We start from the raw sequence: 17,561 nt of genomic DNA on the forward strand, positions 1-17,561 counted from the left end.
TATCGCTACTATATAAATATGTCATACTCCACTGTTCAATTTGTTAGTTTGAGTATCACACTCTGCATTTTATACAAGACAAACAGAGGCAAAATTGAAAGCCCAACTTCAGCCAAAACTATTTTCTCTGCATATGATAGAGTAGAGAAGGGGTAGCATCTCTTTCTGTATTCTATGTCTGTCTCTATCACTGTTCTGGAGATTTCAGCCCACTTTCTGTACTACTTAGACCCATCACAAGGACAGCTTTATTCAAAAGAAAAAAGAAAACAAAACATCAGGTTCAAGCTGGGCTTTTTAGTCTAGCAAAGGAAAAAAATGACATCTCTGGCCAAATTATTATTTGAGCCTAGGCCTACATTATGACATGTTTGATGTCACTTAATTTTTAAAGTATATGTCCAGCCAAATCCAGAAAGATTTACCCTCACTTCCTGTCCTGTTGACAATGTTTAACTGGAAGAATTTCCTGTTTAACAGAAACTAAAAAGACCTCTGTGAGATTTGTTTTCTACACTTGTTGCTTTTGCAGCATTTCTATCACCTCTTGTCCAGTAAACCTTTTGTCAGCGGGGCAGAAATTAAAGGGTAATGTCTTTAATGGAGCTCCGAGTTGCATTAAAAACCCAAATCCAAATCCAAATCCAAATCCAAATGCTAAACCAAATCTAAAATCTTTCCCTCCCTTTTCAAAACTAGAAAAAAGTTATTTTTCTTGACATATTCAGGCAGGGAGAGGTTCCATGACCTGTAGCTGCAACATTGTTGTGAAGCTGTTTGGGCCTGCAAAGATTGAGATGTTCTGTATGCATGCTTGCAGCATCCTTTCTCAGTAAAGCCTTTTGTAAACAGTTATCTTCAAAGCACTGGTCCCAACCCCGCTAGACTAGAGAATACATACTCCAGAGATACTGCAAGATCTGGAACAACAACCATTATTAGAGAAAAACTAGGACAATGTCAAATGTGTCATGTTCTCCAGAATTCTCGTATGAACGTTTGTCATTCAGTACTGCATATCCCCGAGTTCCCAAGATATCCAGTGGTACAGATGCTTCTACAACTCTGGTTTTCTCTGATATTTACATGCACATCCAGCAAGAAATCACACAGATTGGCAAGCAGCCCACTGGCACATTCACAAATGTTTATTTTAATTTCCCCAGAGCAAACTATAAAATACAGCAACCACATGAGTGAATACTTTGGATGTACGAGGATTTGGGATCATTCTTAAACACCTGAAGACTTTACATACCGTAAGGAGAAGAAGTAGCAGAAAAAGAATAAGAATTTAAAAATGTGGGAAGTGAAAATAGATGGTGTATCATTATCAGTGTGCCAACAATACAGCTACCCACTTTGACATTTCCCATTCGATGATACAAGGAAGCATTTTACCAGAGGGCTTCTAATTAAACATTTTCACACAGAAATCAGGAAGTTGTTTATGCCTAGTTGAAAAGCTAGAGATGTTAGTCCCTTGTTTAACAAAACACCTGTTTAATGCTGCTCCATCCCATAGATTTCCTTTTAAAAAGTAACTTAACCTTTCTGGGCTTTCTGCATAGGGAGATCGATTTTCTCACAGACTATGCCTACTAATTGAGTTCTCAATACTCCCAGAAAACGCAGAAATGTCAGTGTTAATTTGGCAAACACTGCTAAGACAGAAGGTAGGCCCACTATGATTTATTCAGAACTTGCGAAAGTGCTGTTCCTGGCACCTTTTTTTTTCTGGCTCAACTTGGTTTTCTGTTTAGGTTGTCTCACTACCTTGTTTTAACCTTTACACAACAAGAGGTATTTAGTGCCTTCAGACGCAGAGTTCTTTTGCAGAGAAAGTTTAACTTTTATTTTTCTTGAATGGATATTGTTTCGGCCCAGGGTAGAAGTCAGTCTCGCTTGGTATCTTTACAGTTAGAGAAGGAGGGGACTGCTATGTCAAAACAATATTCATATTAAATGACAGCAGTCACGTGCGGGGGTAGTTGATGTGCTGCTGCTGTTAGTGACAGCAAATATACAGTGCATTTAAATGTACATGCTTTTGAATATCTAATTTCCTGAAAGTTTTTTTGGTGGGGGGGGGGGGGGGGGGGCTAGTGGTGGGTGTGGTTGAATTAGATTTAAAAGTGGAAGGGCCTTAAAGATAGTTCTGAGGTCTACCATAAAATACAAAACAATATCAAAAAGCACAGTACAGTTTTATAGACTACAACAGGCCTCCTCTACATATTTCTTTCATGAAAAGAAAGCAATAAACTAGAACTGTGTCCCTCTAGATATAATTAGTACCATGCCAGGGGAGTTAACACCTCAAATAATTTTAAGAATTTGCATTAAAATCCTCTTACAAGAATGGGGCACATTCCAATAATGGTAAAGCTATAACTATTGACGTCATTAAAATAACTCTTAAGAAACCATTAACTACAAAAAAAAACTGTTCTGGCTAATACTAAGTGTATATGTAATATACCATATAATTCTGTACATTTTGCAACCAAAACCTTCTACAAGAATGGAGAGCACCCCAATAATGTTAAACATGTAACTAATAGGGCAAGCTGTTGAGCAACCAAGATAACTTACATCATACTAATAATTGCATAGAACTGTTCCAGCTAATACAAAATATATTATGTAATAAAATATAATGTTGTGCACATTAAGAAACAGTTTGCAGGCAAAACCATTTATCATTGTTGATAGGCACCCCAGTAATGGTACAGGTTTACCTAATATACTGTAGTCATGTGGAGCAAGCAATATAACTAATACCATTAATTGCATAATATGATTCTGGTTAATACAAACTGTATAGGCAGTGCAATATAATGATCTGCATACATAGAAGCAGTTTTCAGTCAAATCTCTTTACCATTATTGGGATGAACTCCAATATTGATGAAGATTTAAATCATTGTAATTGCCTCCGCTTGCCATCACACACAGCCCCGCCTCCTGACCCAGCGCCTGTGACAGACAGAACGCCGGTCCAATGCCTGTGTGGATGTGTTCTGTCTGTCACAGGCACTGGGTCAGGAGGCGGGACTGTGTGTGACCGCGAGTGGAGGCAATTCAAATGTAAGCTGTTACAGCGGGCTATCCCTGCTCTGTGATCTGGCCAGCTCTCCTCTTCCTCCACGCTCTCTTCCCCTGTGATGAACCAGCTGCCCTCTCTCTTCTTCTACACTCTCTTCCGCTGGGCGAATGGCTTCCATTCAACCCCGATTGCGGGCTGTGATCGCCCCGCCCCCCCCAGTCCTAGGCAGCCCACGCTCGTCAGCCATCATTTTCCTAAATGCGAGTGAAGAATTTGAGCTGGTTTACTCAATATAGTCTTAGTGCTAAGCAAGCAGGATAATTCATATATTACCAATAATTACATACAACTGCTCTGGTTAATAAAAAATGTATATTTAATATAACATAATGTTGTGCAAACTTAGGAACTGTTTGCTGTCAAAACTTTCTACAAGAATAGGATAAACCTTAATGATGGTAAAGGTACGACTAATAAAGTAACAGGATTGAGAAAACAAAGTAAAGGAAAAAGAAGTTATCAACACATTTACCTGTGTGGCTTTCTATCTCAGCAGTCAAGTTTGTATTTTGAACATGAGCTGACCAAAAATTGTATTTGGAAATGGGTAGAAAAATTGTAACACTTTTAAGGTGCAACTACGTGTTATAATTTATGTAAACAATACTATCAAGATTAATATTGCTGTATACTTGAGACTTGCTGGCAAAAAATGTTTGATAGACTAAATTCTAAGGATCCCTTCAATGCTATATTGAAATGGCTTTATGCCAACAGTGGATATTGCATGTACTTACAAGTTTACAAATTTACTTGAGGGGATGACGTTATTGTCTGTACTGCTACTCTAGAACTGAAGGTTGTTGGTCGGCCTTATTCCTTTTGTAACTGAGTAGGTGGCTTGTTTAGCTTGATTCAAGATGTTCTGCTGTGGAGCTGAAGGTTGGCAGACAGGCTTCATTCTTCAGGTGGATGTGTAGGTGGCTTGTTTATCTTGTTTCAGAACAGTAGTTCAATATTGTGTCCACTTAATTTTCCCCTTAATTAATACTTAATGTGATTGTAGCCGTATTAGTGCAATTGTGACAGAGAAAATTGAGCACTGTCCGTGATACTTTTTTTATTTGCACTAACATACAATTTTTCAGGACAAGCTTTCGGTGTATGTCCCCTTCTTCAAGGTCCAAGCAGTACTGATTTACAAATTTTTAAGCAGAATGTAAAAACAAACCAAAAAAAAACCTCTGAGGGAAAGAAGAGAAAAAAAAAAGAGAAACAAAACAACAACAAAAAACACATACAAATCAATGGCAATAAAGATAACAGAAGAGTTAGTGAGATAAGACAGAGGGAGAGCTATGAAATGGGGGGGGGGGGGGGGTTGCTGGTCACAGAGGATAATGAGTAAGGAAACCTATATCTAAATTCAGGCCATTATTTTTTGTGTCAAAAAGAATTATCATTCTTAGTTCAAAGGTTTTAATTTCCTGGATAGTTCTGAAATTCCCTTTAAGAACTAAAACATTGAGGTCTTCTATAGTGTGGTCGGGTTGTGAGAAGTGATGTCCCACAGGTGTACATAAACTGTCTTCTTTATGTTCCTTGATGGTATGTCTGTGTAAATTCATCCTCGTTTGCAACTTCTGTCCTGTTTCACCAACATAAGATCCTTTGCTGCACCTTTTGCATTGGATGAGGTACACAACATTGCTGGAGGTACAGTTGTAAGATCCCATGATATTGAAGGTCCCGTTTGTGTGTGTGACACTTTTGGATAGATTGATCTGGTTGCATAGTTTGCAGCGCTTTTTATTGCATGGTTTGCTTCCATTATTTGTGACTTCATAATCAGAGTGAAGTTTCCTGCTGATTAGTTTGTGTCTGAGGTTGGGTGGTTGTCTGAAAGCCAGTAATGGGGGTTGTTGGAATATTCCTTTCAGAGTGTCACCCTCTGTTATAATGGGTTGTAAATCTTTGATTATCTTTTTGATCCCTTCTAGTGCTGGGTTATATGTGGTGATCAGAGGTACTCGGTTATTTGTTTTTTTTCTCTGTGTATTGGAGGAGATTTTCTCTTTGTCTTTGGGTTTTCAAGGCTGTGTTTATGCTGTTGTTGATGGTTTTCTCTTTGTAACCTTTCTTGTGGAAGGAGTCTGCCAGTGTTCTGAGATGTTTATCTCTGTCTTCTGGGTCTGAACAAATTCGGTGGTATCTGATGGCCTGGCTGTGTATGTGAAGGACAATAGGCATCCGGTGTCATTTGAGTTACTGGGCAGGCTCTTTGAGCAGTTGCTTGAAACTTGTTCATCACGTTATGAAGTGGTACTGTTCAGAACGGCGTTTGCCCTGGTGTTTTTTGGGGCATTTAGGATCAGGGAGTTAGTCAGCCCTTTGAAGAAAGGTAAAGGGGGATGGGGGCTGCGGAGGTCATCTGCAGTGAGGATAGATTGTCCATGCGGGTGAACAAATCGAAAACGGATCAGGAGGGCAAGGGGAAATGTCTACTGGTTTTTGCGCTACCAGGTTCGCTATTATGCCCAGTTTTGGCAGTTAATTGTTTTCTCACAATCCGTCCGGAAGGGGCGGGATCTTTTCTAGTGCATGAGAATGGGGAATCGCTGTTGAGATTCCAATTTATCGCAGTTTTCCGTAAATGTTTGAGGGCTTTGGGTTTGGGTGAGCTGAATTTTTCTTCACATTCGGTTCTTATAGGGGTGGTTAAACGCATTGGTCAGTGGGAGTCAAAGAGGTTTAGGTCATATGTTTGGCCAGAGCTATTGGCAATATAGAGGGTAGCGTTGATATGGGTGGATGTCGGGATAGGTCTGTGTGTTTGGGGGTACGGATTTACTGTTATGTGGGTGTTTGTTTTTCTTCTCTTACAGGTGGGATGCTGGGGTTGGTCTGGATAATGGCACATTCATATGTCTGTTGGGGTGCAAGAAGGGCAGATGTGAGGCTGGAGGCCAGGCAATTGGGCATTTCTAGACGGGTGGTTTGCATTCGGTGGTTGGGGGTGCCAGGAATGCTCTGGAGCAGGATTGTGCCGGAAGTGCACCATTTTGCATGGTTGGACAGGTCCCTGGACATTCTAGTGCTACATGTGGGGGGCAATGATTTAGGCCTTAGGTCCAATCTGGATATTAGACGTGATATCAAGGTAGATTTTCTGCATCTCCATGCGGCCTTTCCCAGGATGCTGATAGTGTGGTCGAATATGATTGCCCGGACCACATGGAGGTTAGCGAGATCACTGGGGAGAGGGTTAATAAGGCCAGGAAGAAGGTTAACAGGTATGTCAGCAGATTTGTGGCCAAGAATGGGGGGCTAGCTATCAGGCTTTTGGAGTTGGAGGAGGATACTTGGCGTTACCTTCGAGAAGATGGGGTACAACTTAATGCCATGGGGTTAGACACGTGGGCCCTAGGATTACAGGATGGCATACAGAGAGCACTGAGGGTGTGGAGGTGTGCTCAAGGGAAAGGTTTTACCCTTGTTTGTTGTGGCGGGTGTTGGTCGTTGCAGGTGAAGGAAGAAACCCCCCCCCCCAGATAAGGTGAATGCGGGACCCATCGGTGGTGTGGGCCCGTTGGTGGTATTCCAGCTAACATTGGTTTAGCTGGAATTTGGTGAAAGAGTGCACTGCAGTCAGTGGTTTGGTTGTCTCCGAGCTAGCATGTCAGCTGGAGGCCTATTTTCAGTTAAAGGTACCGCAGTACATGGTGAGGATCGTTCTGGCGGGGGGGGGGGATGTCCTGCACAGACCAACATGACCAGTTGAGGTCTAACAGATGTTGTTTATACTGGCTATAATTTTCCCATTAAAGGAGGTGTGTGAACCATGAAATATATGGTTACGGTGTAACCTGCATCCACACTAAATGTAGAAAGTCCTTTTCAGCATTTAGGTGGAGAAAATTACATAAGTAACGTTGGACATAGACATGCTGACTGTGATTACTAATCAACTTCTATAGGCTGCTTAATCTTTCCATATTAACACTTTTATTGATAAGATTCCAAGAGGAGGTATAGGTAACTTGCTTAAGTGTAGCAGTCACTGTTGGTGAATCAGGAAAACTGCAGAGTATAAAGAAAATGAACATGACCACTGAGTATAAGGGCCATGTAGTACTCACTAGGTATCGGTGACAGGTCCAGGCTTGGGCAGACTGTGGCAGGAGGCTTAACTGCAGGTACAAGGTGCAGTGATGGTCCCTTTATTGTCATGGATAAGATTCTATAGGACTGCAAAGGCAACTTTACTATAGGAGTCACTATAGGTGGAAATGGAAGGCCTCAGCACAGGAAGCTGATAGATAAGCTCTCTTCTCCTTGTGCTAAGAACATCATCATTGATGATGGTGAGATGTTGTGAGCATTGCTGATGGTAACTCACCACTGCCTGTTATCTTCAGCAGACAAACACCTTCACTGGCACTGATGGGCACTGGTGAGGAGGCACTAATATGCAGCACTGATGGGCACTGATAAACAGCACTGATGGGGGCACTGATCGGCAGCACTGATATGCACTGACAGATGGCACTGATAAGGAGGCACTGACAGACATCACTGATGGGCACTGACAGGGGGCACTGATTGGCATCAAGGATGGGCACTGATTGGCACTACTGGTGGGCACTGATTGGCATCACTGGTGGGTGCAGATGGGCATCACTGGTGGACACAGGTGAATATCACTTGTGGACACAGGTGGGCATCATGGAGGGACACTGGCAAACATTTCTTATGGGGCTACACTGATAATCAATGCACTAATTATCAGCGCAGACCCCCCCCCCCCCCCCCTTATTGGCCCTCCTCTACTCATGCCCTGTCAGCAGTGAATAGAGGAATGCCGATAACCGGCACTTCCCTTTAAGACTGTGATCAGCTGTGGACACAGCTAATCATGGTAAAAAGCCAACGTCATAGCCTCTTTATCGTGATCGAAGATGTGGTGTGTCCAGGGAACAAACCGCACCATCGATCGCTGCGCTGCAGGCCTCCGGGGGTTTGCTCTGAAAGACGTCATATGAGTCTGGACAATGGAGCCCCCGTCCGGTCATCATTCTCATATAGGCCAGGTGGGAAGATGTTGAGCATATCTGTCAATGAGCTTGTATTTATGGCACTAGTTTGTAAGGCCATTCAGAAATCTTTGGCAGGTACTGGACCAGCGGTTGACTTCATTCTGACCTGTACTTGATCTGCTTCAAATGGGTTTTGCATTCTCATAGACATGTTTGGGAAACCAAAACCTGCTTGAAGGTAGCAATATTCTGTTGCCTTAGCTATGAATGGCGTTTGTAGTGCAGGATTACGTAAAAAAAAATAAAAAAATAAAATAAAAAAAAAAGTATAAATAAATGCAAAGATTGATAAGAAATATGTAATAAGTAAATGAAATGCAGAAAATAGCAAGCCATTTTTATTTACTGTCTGCCTTATGAGAAAAGTTGATGGAGGTGGTATTTAATGACAAAACCGCACTAAACTCTATATACTTGCCATCACCTGACCAAGAAGTGAATTTTAGCAGAGACATGAGGACATAATTTACTGAATAGCTCCATGTAGTACAGTGAATCTGCTGCAAGGCCCCGGTGAGGTGTGATGGTGAAGACTGCAGTTTGGATAAGGAAGCAGATGGTAACTTTCTTTGCTGGAAACTTAATAGCTAACAGCAGTTAGAACAAATAGCAGAGGAAACATATATGTCATAATATTATGTGTGATGGAAGTGTACTATGATTTTATGATTTCATTTTTCTGTTTATCTGTTATTTGCCTGCCAAGTCTCTCAAATAAACTGCGTCCCTGTCTTCGCTGCAGTTTTTCATACTAAGCTTCCCATTAACTCATATACTTTAAAAAGAAATAAATGGCAGATTAAAACAAAGTGAAACGCTGCATACCTGCATCTGCTTTTCCATATTGGATGCACCATTTACAAGAGAAAAGATTTTAATAAAATCTGATTTTTTAGAAAGGAATAAAGACCGCTGCAGACCACAGCTGGTTCCAATGCATGATAGCAAGGCAAACACATAGTTGGATGGTAATCTATCTTCTCTTCACTGTAGTTAAAGACTAACTCCACATTTGTTGAGAAAAAAAAATCCCCTCTGGGGATCTATGTACATTTCAGTGATTTTTACAAACTGTGTTGCAGATTCCTACCTTTTGTTATTTTAAATGAACAGATATTTGTGTTAATATGCAGAATGAATCTGTATGGGAATGGTTTTGTAATTATAAATCAGCTGCTGCACCTTGCAGGGCTCTAATGAGGAATATTGCAGGGTCTGCATCCCTTTAGATGTGATTTCCTTTGGGAGAATCTCACCAAAAACTGCCATATTTGTTGCAGGAGATGTCAAAAATCGGATTTGTCCCTTGGTGCAGCTATCTGGGAAAATCAGTAAGCCAATCACAAAAGCAGGAAATTACATTCCTGGGGGCATATTGCATTTTACAGAAAATTACAGCGCTGAAGATTGAAAATTGAAAGGTAATTTTTAATAACATTTAATTGCTATATGACTTGTTTCCCAATTGTATACACCAGGGATATGCAATTAGCGGACCTCCAGCTGTTGCAAAACTACAAATACCATCATGCCTCTGCCTCTGGGTGTCATGCTTGTGGCTCTCAGAATCTTGCAATGCCTCATGGGAATTGTAGTTCTGCAACAGCTGGAGGTCCGCTAATTGCATATCCCTGGTATATACTATATTATTTTTTTTCTATTTGCTATTTTTTTCCTGCGAAAGTGGATTTGCCCTTTAAGGTGTTACTAAACCCAGGACCCTGCATTTACTATATCTGGTCTCCCACAGTACACAGAACATGGTAATACAACTATTTTAGTAAATATAAAATATGACACACCAAACTGAGTGCATTCAGGGCTCTGTTATATCAGCAGATGGCTTGGGGACAGTAAAAGAAGGGGAGGATCAGAGAGGACAGGATTAAACAGCCTTTATACACAATGCAGAGGATAAACCCCTTAGGTTCCACAGTGAGTATGACCAGCATGTTTTACTGCATATATAAACTGATTTTACTGTTGTGGGTTTAGTAACTCTTTAAGCAGTACTGCTTGGTTACTAACCTACCCCCGGCTTTTTAATGGTCAAGGAAGGAGACATAGCACAATGATCACTCTGCTCTCTTCTCCTTTAGGCATGTTCTAGGCTGTTGAATGGAGGCAGCATATGGAGGCAGCATATACAGGCATACTCCACTTTTAAGTACACCATGTGATTTATTTACTAAAGATGGAAAGTGCAAAATCAGGCTCACTTCTGTATAGAAACCAATGAGCTTCCAGGTTTTATTACCAAAGCTTAATTGAACAAGCTGGGGTTAGAAGCTCATTGGTTTCTATGCAGAAGTGGCTGATTTTGCACTTTCCAGCTTTAGTAAATAAACCCCATTGTGTACTTAAAAGTGGGGTATGCCTGTAAAGCAATCTGGTTCTCTGTGTTTTAGATTGTTGCCTCCTCCCAGGGCTGTCATCCAATTTAATTGATTAGGGGATCTTTCTCTAAGCTGCTGGGTGCCTATCTTGCAACATTCAGTTCAGGCATTGCTGCAGCTTGCAATAAAAATTCAAATGTTTAGAAGCTATATACATTTAGTTGTGTTGTTTTAATCCAGAGTTGCACTTCTCTGTAATTGATTTAATTGTTTATTATTCCATTGTGTCATGTTCTAGTGTCACATTATATAACCCTTTAAAAAGAAGTGACATCTAATGAGATCATCTATGCTTTTTTAGTTTTAGCCACATTAGATGTGTGAAATTGCAGATCTACAGTGTTAGAATCTTATAGATGTTTACCTACCTCATCCATTTGTGAAAACGGTTTTACGAGTAGACCTCTACACAGAATTCACACATTGGCTTCATCTTACTCTGTCACACTGTTTGCCTAGAGACATTTCACAACTCTTGACATCATCATTCCTAAATGTAATTGATGTCATGTCATAGTATATTCCCCAGCATGTACAAGTCACTGGCAAAGCAGATTTTGAACTGGCTCTAACAGCAATGTTTTTCATAGAGATAAGAGTATTTGTATGGATCCTTCAAGAGAAAATAAACTATATGAAAAAAAAAAAATTCTACTTAGAACATGCTAGTCATATGCATTAAAAAGTGACCTTTGCATAGGAATTTTAAATTAATTTTACATAAAGTAAATGTGGTTAAATTTTACTTTTGAAAGAATACCCAATCAGGTGGCAAAGGAGAATAAAAAGCATTTTTTTTTCTTGCATGATTGGATGAAGGAAGTTAGCAAAGCTTCACCTCATTCACTAAACTCTGGGAAAAATAATTCCCTTGCAAAGTGAACAGTATATTTTCATTTAGAAAATCAACCCCAAAGAGTACAGACAGGTATTTTACTACAAGAATTAAAAAGCAGCAGAAGACACAATAGTCTAAAATTGGCCAGCAGCCAATTTGAATTAACCTCCCTGGCGGTATGATTATTTTGGATTTTAGGTGCTAAAAGCGGTACCATTATTTTGCATGAAAATTTGGCGTTTTATATTGTAGTCCTGTAATTCTTAGGAATAACTCTCTTAAATCTGTCCAAACCAGAGTCTAGCAGACATCCCGGGTATGATAAAGTTTGAAAAATGAAATCATAAATTATAATATAATAAATAACTATAAATAATTGTACCAAATAATAATATAACAATAATAAAAATTATTCAATAATGTAATCAAATCAAAAACACTGAAATTTGCTCAGTTGCAGAATTGTCACTGTCATTACTTTTCAGTATTTGATGACGGATCTCCCCACAAATCGATATCGCTCAATTCTGCGAGTGATTACAATTTATTATCACTGTTTTCTAGCTGGTCTAAAACCATTTTTGATGTAAAGTGACAGTTTTGGTTGCTATGGACAATCTCCAGTTTCCAGGAATAAAGAACAGTTTTTATTATATAAAACTGCATGCAGAGCACTGGACAGACCACTAAGGACAAAGTGGATGTGAAATAATTACATACAGCAATGTAATCTGTAAGATTACATTATACTGTATGTATACTGTGTGTTTCACTTTTTGAATTTGGCGCCGATCTCCGTCCCCGTGCGTCGCAACGCTCGCAGGGCACGGAGATCGGCTCTGTGATAGATCGAGCGAGACACGGCTCGCTCGTACAGCGGGGAGACAACGCTGGATCTGAGGGAGAAGGTAAGTAAACCTCCTCCTGGATCCAGCGATGCAGTCCCGAGTCTGGCTCGGGGTTACCGCTCTTGGTATAAAAATTCCACCCCGAGCCAGACTCGGGAAGACCGTCAGGGGGGTTAACAAGGCTAGGCCCACATTTATTAGAGACACAGGCAAATGTTTTACTGTAAAGATTAGGATACTGCAAAGGATACACCAATGTACATTGGCTAGTAGTAGGATATTTTAAATTGGGGATAATAGTGCTAACTAGTGTATGCCTAACTTTTTTTTGTTTATGTTTTTACTAGAGAGGACTGCGGATGTTTTTATTGCATGCTGTTCTTGCACTTAGTTTTATTTTTCTTCCAAACAATGTAGCTCAAAGCAACAAAAAGCAAGCTCCAACCGCAAATGACCAGTAACAATAAATTCTGTGCTTTGGGCATTCCAAACTAAAAGCCCAACTTTGGGAATAATTACCTTTATAGGTTTCCAGCAGCCAAACATTCCTATTCTCTTTGGAGGACCTTGCTGTTATCCAGCATACTTCTATCTCCCGCTAATCAGTCTGATTACATGCTAGAGGAAGTACAGCAGGGGCCATAATTCCTGGCAGCTCTAGCTAATGCAAGATAATCTAAAAGAGACTGTTGAACTCAAATCGAATTGAATTAAAGACAAAAATGTATAAGAACCAAAAAGCTGCAAAAGGGTTGGGTTGCCCAAAGAGCTAACAATCAGTAAAATTTTCTAACTGAGCCTAATCTCTCTCTGTTTGGTTTGTCCACTTTTAATATCCTTTACCTACACTAGCTTCCAATACACTGACAAAGGCTTACTCAAAAGCCCACCTAATGGTCTGTCTAAGCCTACTGGCCATAGTTTAAAGGTCATATAGTGTATTATGGTATAAAAAATTTCCAGGTCAATCTCAGTCCTATAGGATTCTCCCTGAAACCATGGTAGCAGTAAAACCATATCATACACACTGATCCCAAGTCAAGAGTCCAGTATTATAAGCATCATGAAAGTGACCAGCCTTGTAAATTAAATTCAAGCTGTATATTTCTGTGCATTTTTAGGGAATTGTAATAGCACTGATAGCCCTGGTCTTTACTGCATCACTATAGGCTAGAAAATACCCATGATCGAGGAGAATTCTTATACTGAAACCTGGTTAGAAAGGGGTCCCCGAGATTGCTTTGAAGGTTATTATTCACCTTTTTGCTGGACTTTATTTTAACTTGAAAAGATAAAAAAATAGATGAAATTATAAATTAAATTACGGTAAATCATTTTATCTGACAAAAGCCAGGGTGTGTATGAGCTAAGAAACCTGAGAATTAAGCCTCATACACACGATCAGACTTTAAACAAACTTTCCAGTGGATTTCTGTACAAAGGGCGTTGGCCATGAACTTGTTAAGCATACACATGATCTGTCTTTTTCAGCCAACTTTCACCAACTCACATGTTTTTTTTGCTCTTTACCCCCACCTTTGGTCAACTTCTGTATTGTTGTCTGATCTTTTGCATTGGTTCTGAGAATGCGTGTTTGTAAAGTCCAATGGTTTTCTGTACACACGATCGGACCTTGCTCCATCGGACTTATGTTGTCGAAAAGTTGCCTGTTCGCACAGCCAACATTTGAAAATCGAAAAAGTTTGTCCGATGGAGCGTACACATGGTTGGATGTTGCCTTAACCTCCCTGGCGGTATTCTTGAGTCTGGCTCGGGGTGGAATTTCAGTACCATTAGCGGTAACCCCGAGCCAGACTCGGGATTGCATCGCAGGATACAGGGAAAGTTAATTACCTTGTCTCCTGGATCCTGCAATGTCTCTCTGCTGTGTGTGCAAGCTGTCTCCTTGCTCGATTCACACAGTGCCAAGTGCCACCGAGCTTCTTCCCTGCGACGTCGCTTCGCATGGGAGCGGAGATCGGCATCAAATAAAAAAAAAGTAAAAACACAGCACACATACAGTACACTGTAATCTTACAGATTACAGTACTGTATAAAAAAAAAATACACATTCCCTTTGTCCCTAGTGGTCTGTCCAGTGCCCTGCATGCACTTTTATATTATAAATACTGTTTTTTCTGCCTGGAATTTGGAGATTGTGCATAGCAACTAAAAAGTGTCCCTTTATGTCAAAAGTTGTTTTAGCTAGAAAACAGCAATAATAAATTAGAATCACTTGCAGAACTGAGCGATAGCGATTTGTGGGGAAATTTATCAACAAAACACTACATCTAATGACAGCGACAATTCTGCAACTGAGCCAATTTCAGTGTTTTTGATTTGATTACATTATTGAATCATTTTTATTATTATTATATTATTATTTGTTATAATGATTTATAGTTATTTATTATATTATAATTTATGATTTTGTGTTTCAAACTTTATCATACCGGGATGTCTACTAGACAGATTTAAGTGAGTTATTCCTAAGAATTGCAGGCCTACAATATAAAACGCCAAATTTCCATGCAAAACATTATACCGCTTTAAGCCGAAAATCAGAAATAATCATACCGCCAGTGAAGTTAAAACAGCTAATTTGCATGTTTGTTGTCAAAAAGTCTGATTGTGTGTACGGACCTTTAGAGTGGCTATACCTTGCACAGTTATTGTAAACAATATATATATTTAAGCATGAATTGACTGAAATATTTTTTTATTATTATTATTTAAATTATAATTATTGAAAATTTCAACAGAGCGTACAGGAAAACAATAAACAGTACATCAGAGTAAGTGAGATGACAATACAAGTATATGCGGTAACAAGGCTATGTATGGCCTACATATAACAGCTATGCAGGTTCATAAGTGTGCCCGGAATATCTGGCATATATTTAGGTATTGCTCCATGTAATCCATGGTTTCCACATACTAATAAATTTGGTACTTGGACCTCTATGACAAAGCTCTTTCATATACATAAGTGATCTTAATCAAAGCTACAACTTCAGAGAGGTTTGGGGCTAAGTCTTTCCTCCAGTGTTTTGCTATAACTGACTTGGCTGCTCATTTGTTAACATTTACACATCATGAATAGGAAATGTTAATAGGAGCAAAGGAGAAAATAGAGGAGTAACACACTATTGAGAAGCATGAAAGCCCAGAACAAAAGTATAGTAAGGTCCAAGGACAGTGGCAAACAGGTGTCTAGTCATTGGGAGGAATGAGGAAAGAAATCATAGCAGAAAGTCTTATCTGCCTTTAAGTGAATGTTTTTACAGGGTAACAATCGGATGGTGGTCTACTGCATCCATGACTTAATTTAGTTGTATGAAAACTCCTTTAAACCCCACAAGACTACTTAGCGCTAATCTCTAATTGTTTAAGTCCTGATTACTGCACATCAGTTCTCTTATTGCTGCATTATTAAGTAAGACTAGTAGCCTGTGATACCGTAAAAGAACATATTTTCTGATATTTTCCTATTCTTGCCTCCATTGCACTGCAATACAGCTTGCCCCTCTTAGTCATTAAGACCATTATATTTATCTCTACATCAGTAACATAAAGAGATAAATACAAAATGAAACTGGGCAGGTTTCCAGTAAAGTTGGCATGTTTTACTGACCTCACAACTGGGACTACAAGCTGCTGACTCACCATATCTCCACATGCTAAATTACTTTAATTGATTATATATATATATATATATATATATATATATATTTATTTTTTTATTTTTTTACATGTTTTCCTTACTACAGTATTTAAACATTTCAAAAATAATCATACAACATATTTGTTAGATTTGTTACAAGTTACAAATGTACCACAACAAACATCTTCACAAAATATGAACTCACTGTACTAAGGGGGTGTGATAAATGACATTTAAACACCACACTTATTTCAATTACTCCAACAACCTGTGTAGAGTAGGAATTATTAAATCATTACAGAGAAAATTAATGAATGTGTTTTGAGGTATAAATCCAGACAGTAGTTTAAGTGTTGACTTTAGGTCACTCAAAACTAAAGTCTTAGTTTTGGATAGGGTTTTTAGCAATTGGAAGTACGCCTTGAGTCAAACCCATCCAGACTTGATATGTCTAATTGGATGCCAAAAGGGTGAACTATACATTAGCCTTAAATAGCACTTAGTGGTAGCAGTAGTGACAATATCACTATCAATAGAAGAAAAAGCCACTGAACCACCAAATCATTCTCTCTCTTCATCAAAAAACTTTATGTACATAATGAACAGTGCATTACATATAAACACTGTCTACCAGACCTTGCTCCTTCTCCTCCAGGAAGAAGATCAAGAAATGTTGGTTCTGATTCATTTTTTTCTCTGTTGATTTCTCTTTTGGCCAGGGCACCCGTGGCTGGGGGTGAAGCCATATATGTCTGTCTGGAGCTGTACTGCTTGTGAATGCCGATGATGTGATCTTGATGGAAGTCCCCACTCCACTTATCTACAGAAATTGTAATGAAGGCATTAAGGAGTCATTTGCCGATTGCTGAATCCTACTTCCTGTTAAGGGTTCAGGCATTGATGTGGAAGAGAACTAGGACTAGCTCTGGAGTCCCCGAGAGACACAAAAAGCCAGTTGCTGATTTAACCTGCCAGTGCTCCCGTAAGCTGAGGAAAGCCATACTATCAAACTTTAAAGCAACAAAAATGTCATGTTGCGTCCTTGGACTGTGGAACTCTGGGTTAATAGGCTTAAAATGTGCCTTATTTCATATACTTGGTAAACCTATCTGTAGCCTTATTTGCCTAATAAAATCTCAAATTAAGCTTCTCTGTGTCAGAATAGTCAACAGATTTATTCAAATCTTCAAACAGCTAAAGTCGGAAACATATCTCTGAAAGTATAATAATGTAATAGAGACCTGAACTTATCACTCTAAGTATAATAGTGTAATAGAAGCCAAATAGATCAGATTCCTGACCTCCGGATTACCTGCCTACAGCACTTTTATGCTAGCTTTGTTCACACTCTAAGTGATATGAGAAGAAAGGCATTTTCAAATCACTCCATACCGTAGTTTGAAGAGAAGCAAACAGTTGAGAATTAGTCTGAAATTGGTTTGGTAGCATCAATTAAATGCTTCATAACTGGCACTAGACAAGCTATATTATATTACAATGTAACAGATACGTCATCAACATGAGTAAGTGCAGAAGATTTAAAAAAAAAAATAAAGTAACTATTAGTAACATATTTAAGCCTCATGTACACTGCTGCTGGTAAACAGATGTTTAGGAGCAGTTGGGCATTTTTTTAGCTGCCCCTGAACTCTCCTCTATGTTATCTTAGT

At 39.3% G+C, this 17,561-nt stretch overlaps 1 long non-coding RNA gene across 1 annotated transcript in view; it reads left to right on the plus strand.

The window, feature by feature from the left end:
* Nucleotides 1–17,036, plus strand: part of LOC143996945 (uncharacterized) — a 424,914-nt gene extending 407,878 nt beyond the window's left edge. The window contains exons 6-7 of the long non-coding RNA XR_013277625.1: nt 9,426–9,566; nt 16,611–17,036. This is a non-coding gene — a long non-coding RNA (uncharacterized LOC143996945). The remainder of the gene's footprint in view (nt 1–9,425; nt 9,567–16,610) is intronic.
* Nucleotides 17,037–17,561: the final 525 nt, after the last annotated feature.

Source organism: Lithobates pipiens, unplaced genomic scaffold (assembly GCF_037356315.1).
Source record: "Lithobates pipiens isolate NorthernLeopardFrog02 unplaced genomic scaffold, aLitPip1_a1.2 Scaffold_19, whole genome shotgun sequence".
NCBI lineage: Eukaryota > Metazoa > Chordata > Amphibia > Anura > Ranidae > Lithobates > Lithobates pipiens.